Source organism: Alexandromys fortis, unplaced genomic scaffold, assembly GCF_014885135.2.
Source record: "Alexandromys fortis isolate MF-2015 unplaced genomic scaffold, M_Fortis_MF-2015_v1.1 scaffold_171, whole genome shotgun sequence".
NCBI classification, from domain to species: Eukaryota; Metazoa; Chordata; class Mammalia; order Rodentia; family Cricetidae; genus Alexandromys; species Alexandromys fortis.
This window is the reverse complement of record NW_026068066.1, coordinates 2,921,816-2,932,541: the sequence shown is the minus strand read 5'-3', so window position 1 is coordinate 2,932,541 and position 10,726 is coordinate 2,921,816. Positions and strand designations below refer to the sequence as shown.

Genomic DNA, 10,726 nt, shown 5'->3' with positions numbered 1-10,726 from the left:
CTGTCTTTTCACGTGCAACCCACAAGCCCACAGCCACTTGGGACTCTCAATTTCCCTCACACCGCATATCCAAGCCGTTCTTCGCATTTCTAATCCCGGAATCCCTCCAGAACCTCACTGTCCTCCGCCTCTGCCCACTGTGGGTCCACCCATCACTACCCCACTCCCACGCCCGTGAAAGCCTCAGCTCTGGCCCCTTTGCTCTCATGATCTAAACACAACAGGCCCCAGAGCGCTCCGGAGAGGGAATGCGCCACTCTGAGAGGACCCCCCCCCCCGGGGCTCCCCTAAACACTGCACACAAAGTCCTGGTGTCTCCAGAATTTTCTGCTCTGCTCTGACCCTCCCTGCACCCAGCCACCCCAGCCTTCATACTGCCGCCAGACCTCTAAAGGTAGGTATCAACCTAGGCATCCCTGGTCCTTCCTTCCCCTGAGCCTTTCCTTAGTCCCCTTTGCTGGCTGACATAGCTGATCTCTTGTGTGGAGCGAGAGCATCCTCTCTTTCTCACAAGCTCTCCCAGCTTCAGTCTCCCCCTCCCTGTGACAACTGATGGGTCCAGATTCATGCATTATTGACTGATTTTCTTTCTGCTCTCCCCTCCTGCCACTGTTTCCCAGCCACTCAGACCCTTAATGTGTTCGGCATATGGAAGCATTTAGCTTCAGCTAAAATCAATCCATGCCAAAGCGTAATGAGCATTAATGACACCCACGTGGCTTCTGCCTTTTGACTGCTCTGAGCACAGTTGCAGTGAACATGCTGTACTAGCAAGTCTTTCAGACCCTGCTCAAATTCCTTGGGTCCATATCCAGCTTGCAAGATCATGCTAGAATTTTATCCTTAATTTCTGAAGAGCTCCCGTGCCGTAGCTGTAGGTGTCACGGTGCCTGTTCAGCTTGACATTCTTCGTAGTAAAGTGGCTTTGTTTGTTTGTTTGTTTGTTTGTTTGTTTGTGAGGCAAGGTCTATGTGACCCAGGGTGGCTTTGAGTTTGCAGCCCTGCAGCCTAGGATCACAGGTGTGCCTCCCTCTCTCTGCCCTGCTGAAGTAGTTTCTGTGTTTCTAGTTGGAGCAGGCCACCAAGAGAAACTCTTCAGGCTGCGGCAGGCAGAAGGGAGGCAGCAGTTGGTCTGGGGCTCACAGTGACGTGCAGACGGACCCCTTGTCCTGGGAGTCAGTCCCTTGAGATGCTCTGGCTCCCATACAAGTCCATGAGCAGAGCACGTCCTTCGTGCTCAGAGCAGGGAGTACTCCAGGCTTCAATCGGCCTGAGACTCCACCTGGCTCTTCCTCCCTCCCACTCTAAACCCCTCTGAAGAACTGACAGTGAATGACAGACAGAGGGCTCTGCGGGAGAGGAGCAGAAGCCAGGGGGCCAGGCAGCCTGAGGCAGTGTTGGCAAGATGAGATGCCTCCATATTTGGACCTCACCTGTGATGTGACGGTCAGGTTGCCTCGTAAAGAAAGGGAGAGGCATTGCTGCTTTGCTCATGGCTGACAACATGCCCAACATGAAGCAGAGTGAGGGAAGAGAGTTTATTTTGCCTTCATTTTGGAGCATCCGGTCCACATGGTGGGAAGGCTTATGGCTGGCTGTGGACAGGGGCTTGATCATGTCCTGGTTGAGCAGAAAGCAGAGAGCAGGAAGTTCTATCAACTTCTCCCCTCCCTCCTTTTCATTTAATTCAAGAAGTCCATCCAAGATGGTACCACCATATCTAGGGTACATCTCCCTTCCTTAGTTAAGCCCCTGGAGAAACCCTCACAGACATCCAGGGGGCTTTCTCCTAGGTGACTCCAAAGCCAGTCAAGCATCTGTGAAGATGAACAATCAGAGGACGGGCAGTGAGGAAGAAGAGGTGAGAAGAGGGAGGATGAAGGCATTGGCGGTGGAGGGGAAAGATGAAGGCTTTGGTGGTGGAGGGGGAGGATGAAGGCATTGGCAGTGGGGGGAGATGAAGGCATTGGCAATGGGAGGAGGATGAAGGCATTGGCGGTAGGGGGAGGAGGATGAAGGCATTGGCAATGGGAGGAGGATGAAGGCATTGGCGGTGGGGGAAGGAGGATGGGGGCATTGGCAGTGGGAGGAGGATGAAGACATTAGCGTGGGGAGGATGAGGGCATTGGGGGGGGGTAAAGGCATTGGCCATGGGGGGAATACTCACAAAAGTTCTTCTCTGAAGAGGAACCAGAAACCAGCCAAGGACACGCAGAAAGACTGGAAAGATAGACAGACAGAAAAATGCTTTTGGGATTTAATGTGGCAGAAAGCATAGGCCAAGAAAGACAACAAGAGAAGGAAGCTTTAGTTACAAGATGACTTTGGGGGCTCAGTTCTACCCCAATTTATTAAGCTCTTGCTACAGACTTGTTGTGGAATATTAATTTAAGATGTGTTACAGTCATTTATGCTGCAGAATATTTGCTTAATGATACAAAGACATGCTCCATTTGTTTGATTAAATAAAATTAACCAGGGGTCAGGAGGCTGAGTCAGCAACTAGCAGGCAGAACTGGTCGGGAGGAACCATGTATAGGTAGGGCTCTCTCTTTTTTTTCTGTAAGGTTCTTAAATGGGGGGTTGAACAGAAGGATGGGCAGTTTTGGGGGGAGTAGAGCTAGGGGAGAGGGTTAGCTATTCAGCCTCTCTGAGCAAGCAGAATTTCACCTCAACCTTTGAGTCCTGAGTTCTCTAGAGGGATAAAGATCTAGATAAAGTTCCCTTTAGTGGCTATGATAGAGCCGGTGCCTGAGGGAACAGAATTCCTGCCTGGGACAGCAGTGTGGCCAGACCGCTTCTGGTACCTACAGAGTTAGTTGTCCCTGCTGATTAGGACAACAGTTGCTTAAGGGGCAGCTACTGAACTAATGAAAAACAGCACAGCCTGGACTTTATACGGAGCCCAGAGAGAACTACGGAAGCTGTGTCCTAGAAGAGCTAAGATGCACAACAAATACTGAGGATTTCTAGTGCCAGCCACCAGATAGTGGATCAGCTGGACATATATGGCCAACAAATAAAGCTTCCAGTTTCAGAAATCGGTTACATCTAGTCAAGTTGTTGGCCAAAGGGGTCCCATGGAAACACCCAAATAGTCCAGGCTATTGCCAAGGCTGTGGTTGCTCTCCACAAATTGATGGTAAGTCCCTATTACTGAAGACACCTACATAACTCACTGAACATGGAGAAGTCAAGTGGGTACCTAGAGAAAGCCTTCATCCCTAGTATTCATGGTACTGGAAGGTACCAGAGGAGAAAAGTAAACCCCAACTCACCAACTCTTCTATCGACAATGGTGACCTACCTGCAATATATGTTTACACAACATTGGCACAGAAGTTCTGGGAGTAACCAACCATTATCTGTTCAAACTTAAGGTCTACTCCATGAGATGGAATCTATGCCCCAAAAACCTGAAACTAGATCAGCCATGGAGCTAAAGGAAAACCAAATACTGCCATTCTACAAAAGGCACATAGCAATAACATGGCTCCTAATGACATTCTACCATACCTGTAAGTATCCAGCTCAGCCATCATCAGAGAAGCTGCCTCCTGCAGCAAATGGGGCCAAATACAGAGAGCCAACCTGGACACTGTGCAGAGAGAGACCTTGGAACACTCAGCCCTAAACTGAATGCCTCCATCAAATCCATCCTCTCAGGGCTCAGGGAACCCTGCAGAAGAAGAGGTAGAAAGACTGTAAGAGCCAGAGAAGATGGAGGGTGCCAAGAAAACAAGGCCTTCTAGGTACAACACATGAGCTCACCAAAACTGGCAGCGTGCACAGGGCCTGCGCAGCCCTACACCAGATGGGCTCCTAGCTCTGCATGGGGAAGTGGGCACAAGCCCTCATCTCCAACCCAGAAGCTATCTCCAACTGATAACGACTAACAAAGGAAAAACCAGTTTTCTCCAAGAAGTCTGGCTAGATATGCAAACCACATGTAAGGGCAGGCCCCCTGCCCAGCAGTTGATTGGGCAACACCAAACAAACTCGAAAGTGTTTTTAGAAATTTTTGTCTCACAATGGTTAGGCTGGGCTTATCTTTTCTATTTAAACCTCACCGGTCTTTTGCTTTAATATTATGGTTTCCAGTTTTGTGTTTTTACTGGATTTCTGTGTGTGCAAACGTGTGTCTCTATGTGTCTCTTGTGCTTTTTCTTCTGTGTGTTGTTTTGTTTTATTTTATTCTGTTTCATTATAATTATCTTTTAGATGCCTGTTTGCTTCTATTTGTGCTCTTCAGGGAAGAGCGGGAACACGGCCCCCACTACCACAAATTATGCAGTTGAATTTTCCAAACTTGGGGAAATCACAGGGGTCAGCACATCCGGAGGGCAAGGGATAAACCTGGGAAAACCACCTTCATGATCACCGTGTCTCCCCTGCTAGGGAAGTTTGCCTGTTTGCTTTCCAGTGAAAGGGAGGAAGAAAGCTTGTGGGTGTGGGTAGGTGAGGGGCAGGGAGGGTCTGGAAATAGTTAGGGGAGGGGAACCATAACTAGAATATATTGTATGAAAAAATCTATTTTCAATTTTAAAAATATGTGCCCATATATGCATACATATATATAAATATTCCTCTACACCAAGCACACACAACCCTTTTCTCGCTGCCCCAAGTAGAACCTGCTCTTGGTAGCCTTGGAGCGCCACCTGGTGGGATACTGAGGTATTAAATTCTTATGGTGTCTGGGAGCTGTACTATCTGTAAATTAAGAAAAAAATGTAGTACTTCAGCAAATGTTGGCTGGCAAATACATTGCGATGGATGTCATGACCACAGACATGTGTCCCCCATCCCCAAACCACCAACTCTATAGCAATGTCCCTAAGGAGAGCAATTTACATGAGATAGATACAGAATTCAAAAAAATGATTATAATCGTGGTCAGCGTGTTCAAAGAATATAAAGGAGGGGAAAGTGAAAACCCAGATGCACTTACAGACGACCTGCTGACTTCCCTGAGGGATGCAAAAGGGATAATGTGGCTCAAAATCATCAGCGGAAGCAGATAACATGGCTACATTCACCCTAAGTTTCCAGGAACGAGCAGTAGCCGCCGAAGTCATTTCCCTGGGGAGCACTTCCTTTTCTCTACAGTGCCTTACAGTCAGACATTACTGCAGAAAATTGTATTTGAGCTGATCCCTGACTAACCCTTCTGCCTCTGTGACAGCAGAACATGAATTTCACGGTATGTATTACTCATCAACCCATCCATCCATCCATCCATCCATCCATCCATCCATCATCCATCCATCCATCCATCATCCATCCATCCATCCATCATCCATCCATCCATCCATCCATCATCATCAATAACCCGTCCACCATCCATTCAGTTCATCTTCACTGAGTCACTGACGTCTGAAGGAGATGCAGTATTTATCTCCTTATGGACACAGCTTAGTCTTACAAGCAGCATGCTTGACTATCACTGCCTAACCATGCTGTGAGCTTTTTGAAGACAGATGGTTCCAGGCAAGGTTCAGACACCAGCAAAGAGAACGCGAAGGACTGAATGACATCACCGTCACAGGCTGCTTCCCTCTGACTGTAATAGGGTGGTACTGCTAGAGAAGGGGGCCGGGGAAGACTGGGACCGATTGCTTCAAACAAATGAGCCCAGATCAGTCAGCAGCCTTGAGACCTCCTTGGCCTGGCTCAGACTCTGGATTAGTCTGTCATGAAGTATTTATCTGAGCACAGCCTGGCATCCACCCACCAACATGGCAGCTACCCAGTTCCCTTTCATTCCAGAGGCCATTAAGGCTGGCTGGAGCCTCTCCTATTAACGAAAGATGCCCTCAGTGTCAGCTCACCCGGAGCACAGACAGCGCTGCTGTCACAAGGGTCTTCCTCTGGTCCTGGCCACTCTGTGGTTGCCTAGCACATGGACCGTGGCTTCTTCCCTCTCCTTGGCTCTCTCTTGTCTTCATCTCATCTCTGTCACTATCCTTTCTGTGCTGTCCCTGACCCTCCCTCCACCCCTCTTCTTGCTCTGTCTTTATTTCTTTCCCCTCTCCCTTCTCACTGACCCCCTCCTTTTTCATCCTGGACCAACTTCCATTTCTTTAATATCTTTATGCGTCTCTCATCTTTGTCTCCCTTTTTCCTCTTATCATTTTTGTGCATTTCCTCCTTTAACAGCTACTAAAGGTCATTGTGAAAGTCTACTTCAATTTCCTGGATCATTTTCCTGTTGTGGGACACTCACATTTCTTGTCTTTAAATACATATGTTTATATATAATTTAAGTGTATCGTGTGCCTGTTGAGTTTATGCATGCATGCACATGCATGCACACATGCAGCGCCCGCAGAGGCCAAATGATGACATCCCTCTCCCTTTAACTGGAGTTACAGGAAGTTATATGAGTTACCCAGTGTTGGTACTGGGAACTGAACTCAGGTCCTCTGTAACTGCTAAGCCATCTCTCCAGGCCCAGTCTTTTCTCTATGCATGGCAATAATATACTAACAAGATTGCAACTATAATTCAGATAGTAGGCTGTAAATACAGTTCACAGCAATAGCTGTACGAATATTTCAAAGGGACTTTTCATTTTCAGTAGGGTGTTTTAAGGTCAAAAACAAACAAACAAAAAAAAAACAAACAAGACACCAGCTAGCCCACCCGTGAGGTTTGGCACCTTCTCCAACACTGATTCTTTGACATTCAGCTTTGGTTGGTTATGGGCTGCTTTCAGACACTGGGTGGCCTTAGGAAGCGTATAGAAGACTCCTTCTGGGAGCACAAACAAGGATCACAATCAGCCAATTGGAAAGTGTCTATTAAGTTTATTTCCTTGACAAATATATGCTGCCAAATATTTATAATAATGTCCTAAACCAAGACACTGAGGCTCCAAGATAAGAACGAGACCATCTGACCCCATGGACTTTTGCCTGTTGCAACTCTGTACACATGGGTTCCAGGCTGGAGATGACTTGTGGGATATTTGACACCATGCTTTGTGATTTTGTGCCTCAAAAAGGTAAGAAGTAAATATTTATACAAAGATAGCAAGTAGTGCTACATGAACTTTTCCTAGGAAGACATGAGCAAGCATCTACTCATCCCAGACAGAACCCAGGAGCAGGCCAAAGTAGCTGTTCCGCCACAGTCTGATTTGCCCAAGGCGTTTATCTGACTTCTTTCCAGAGCGTGAATGAGGGGTTACTTATAGGAGCATGGAGGATGCCAAAGCAGCCACATCGCCAAAAATTCTCACTTCAGCACGAATGTATTAGTTAGAGAGCTCTAGAGTAACAGAACTTAGAGAATGAAGAGAGAGAGACAGAGAGAGAGAGAGAGAGAGAGAGAGAGAGAGAGAGAGAGAGAGAGAGAGAGAGATTGCAATAGATATCAATCACACACACATACACATATAGGATTTATTATATATAACTTCTGGACTACTGAAGAAGTGGGCTCTAATGCCAGTGAAGGAATAGACTTGCTGGTGAGATGAGAGAGCAATCAGGCAAAGAGTAAAAGCTTCCTTCTTCCATGTCCTTACAGAGGCTTCCAGCAGAAGGTGCGACCCAGAGTAGAGGTGGGTTTACACAGCGCAAATGGCCTAGATTAGAGGTGTAGCTTCCCCCCCTTAAAGATCCAGCTTGGAAGTGGATCTTTCCACTTCAAAGTAGAACAATCCCTCACAGGTGTGCCCTCCATTTTTGAGTTTTAGTTCATTCTAGATGCAGTCAAGCAGACAGGCAAGAATGGCCATCACAATGAACGATGAAATCCCCATAGGGGCATAGATGGAGCCCCCTTTCTGTGATCTTTCCATACATTACATACCATAGCCACCACCTGTCACCATGGCAGCTGGCAGGGAGGTTTGGGAGTGACTGGCAGAGATCTCAAGCAAGAGTCAAATAACCTTCCCCACCCTGTTTTCCTTAAGGAATGTCAACAGACTCCATCTAGGGTTGTGAGTATCACAGTCACTTGAGTGAAAAAACAAATGGAACCTACAATAGCAGTATCTCCTCCTGGAGTCGACGTCATGTGTTGTCACAGGCAGGTAACCTTGGGCGGCGCTGGCGTTCCGCTGTTAGTGACTGACTTACATCTCACGACAGCCTTGAGGACTGATAACACTCAGTCCAAAGAGTGAGTGGCCCCAGCTTACAAAGGTAGAAACATTTGCTCAAACTCACAAAGCCGTTTCTAACTCAGGACTGCTCCAAACACAGCCCCGTGTGGACACTCCGTAGACACCTGCAGGCTACTCCAGGACTAAGGCTTACAGTCATCAGGTATCCCTTCTGGGTGCACGGACTGAAAACAGTTTATGGTTTAGGCACTTGGGACCATCAGAGCTCAAGGGAGAAACACACAAAACCTCATGGTTCTCCCTCAGCTGGGGTGACACGGACAGGGCAAACTCGCTCATCTTAAACTTAACTTAAGCTCATCTTAACTCTCTGTGGTGGTTTGAATAAGAATGACCTTCATAGACTGCGGTTTGAATGCTTGGCCCCTAGGGAGTGGCACAATTTGGGGGTGTGACCTTTGTTGAAGTGGGTGTGGCCTTGGAGGAAGTGTCATTTGGAGTGGGCTCTGAGGTTTCAAAGGCTCAAGCCAAGCCCAGTATCTCTCTCTTCCTGTTGCTTGCTGATCCAGATATAGAATTCTCAGCTCCTTCTCCAGCACCATGTCTGCCTGCACGCTGCCATGCTTCCCGCCATGATGATAATGGACTAAACTTCTGAATCTGTAAGCCAGCCCCAATTAAATGTTTTCCTTTATAAGAATTGCCATGGTCCTCATGTCTCTTCACAGCAATAGAACAGTGACTAAGACACTCTACAGTCTCAGATGGCACACAGACGCCCAGGTTAAAGGAACCAGCCCTAATAAAGGTTTGTATAGGTATTCTAAGTTCTAGCATTGACCACATTAGCCTCCTAATTCAGCCACCCACCTGTCATCATAACATTGCATCATACACCAAGAAACAAGCCCTGGGGCACAGTGGGGCACAGTTACTTTAACCTCAGCACTCGGTAGGCAGAGGCAGGCAGATTTCCAGCCTGGTCTACACAATGAATTCCAGGACAGCAAGACTATGGAGTGATACCCAGTCTCAAAAAACAAAGCAAAACTAAACCAAACAAAACAAAGTGAGTATATCCAGAAAACCAGAGAAACAAAAGAAGCATCTGCAAGCCTCTACACATGATGATAAGTTTGCAGAATATCCAGATATAAGGTCACACAAGCTCACATGGTTTTTTTGGAACGACAAAAGAACTTATTCACAATATGGTCTGTGCTCAGAAATGAGGCTGTCACAAAGAGGAAGGTGGGAGGAACAACACACTTTATTCTGGTGAAGGTGGAAAAGGCCTCTACGGCTTCAAGAAACGTTAGCCAGCCAAGATGAGTAACAGGAAGTAAATCCGTGCCTATCTGATACACCTGGGAGGGGCATGGAAGCCTAATCCAAGAAGAAGTTCATGTTTATGAAGAAACTAGGGTCACAAGACTCTTGTCTTAGTTTCTTGGAGTTTTCCATTTTTGAGCCATGTTCACACAGTGCCAAGGAGACCTTTCCTTCCTTAGGTTACTTTGGCAGGTGTTTTGACTCAGGGACAAGGCAAGTAACTAGTGCAACCCCACTCCCATGACGTCTGCCTGGAATGGGGTGTGGCCTGCTGTGCATTTTTTAACCCCTTGACAAATGCAGTCTAAACCCATCGGGGTCCACATCTCTCCTTCGTGACCAGAGAGACAGGGGCGGCAGTCAGAGGAGGAATCCCGAGCATCATTGAACCGTCTACTTCCTACCAACTTTCTAATCTCGAGTCTTCCTTCTGTGGCCTTCTCGGGCTTCAGCCTTCCTGGTTCATACAGTCATTTGACAAACAGTCATTAAGTGTTTACCACATGTCAGATACCAAGTCAATGGCAGCGAGCCAAACAAAGTTCTTCCTTTGTCCTTGGTCTTCACAGGAAGGGACTATGGGCCTAGGGGCCTTTGTAATCTGGGTCATTGACTCTCCATCAGTGTGTGAGTCCCTTGGGACTAAGATCCATGAGTTGTTCATCTTTGGAGTGCCCATAGTGCCAGACACAGGGCCTTCTGGGTAAATGTTTAATGAACTAACAAATAAATACAAAGGATATGGAAGACAGAAACATTTAGAAAACCCCTTGTTTCAGTCAGGAGACTCTTAAAAATTGTTTCTAACATTTTAAGGTGTTTTATTTCCTGTGCAAAAGCAACAACAAAAAGCTCCACCAGGCAAAACCGAGTGTCAAACCCAGAGCACACGCTGCAGCTGCGTCTCCCAGGCTCCCAGTCCAGTTTGTTTCATCTTAGCTTCTGCTTTTCACTTGTAAGGCATTTTATTTAGCTATTATTTTTTTGTTTGGTTTGCTTCAATCTGTTTTTTTTTTTTTTTAAACAGGGTTTCTTTGTGTAGCCCTGGCTGTGCTAAAACTTGCCCTGTAGACCAGGCTGGACAGGAACTCAGAGATCCTCCTGCCTCTGCCTCCCGAGTGCTGGGATTAAAAGCATGCACCACCATGATTTCGTTATTGTTTTTGAAAGAGGATCTTGCTATGTAGGATGGCTGGCCTTAAATTTGCAATCTTTTTGCCTCAGCTTCTTGAGTGCTGAGATTATAAGTGTGAGTCACCTTCCCTGACTTGGCTTCTTTTCTGGTTCAGGACTTGTTGAATTAGGGGCGGTGGGGCT

General features: G+C 47.0%; 1 long non-coding RNA gene and 1 other non-coding gene across 3 annotated transcripts in view; both read right to left on the bottom strand.

Annotated features, from left to right (window-relative positions):
• Positions 1-2,100: 2,100 nt before the first annotated feature.
• LOC126487680 (uncharacterized) overlaps positions 2,101-10,726 on the bottom strand; it is an 11,298-nt gene continuing 2,672 nt past the window's right edge. For both annotated transcript variants that reach the window (XR_007588462.1, XR_007588461.1), the window contains exons 2-3: positions 3,517-3,679; positions 2,101-2,220 (exon numbers count right to left, since the gene is read on the bottom strand). This is a non-coding gene — a long non-coding RNA (uncharacterized lncRNA). The remainder of the gene's footprint in view (positions 2,221-3,516; positions 3,680-10,726) is intronic.
• Positions 4,250-4,406, bottom strand: LOC126487686 (U1 spliceosomal RNA). The gene has a single exon (XR_007588470.1). It is a non-coding gene; the product is annotated as a U1 spliceosomal RNA (small nuclear RNA).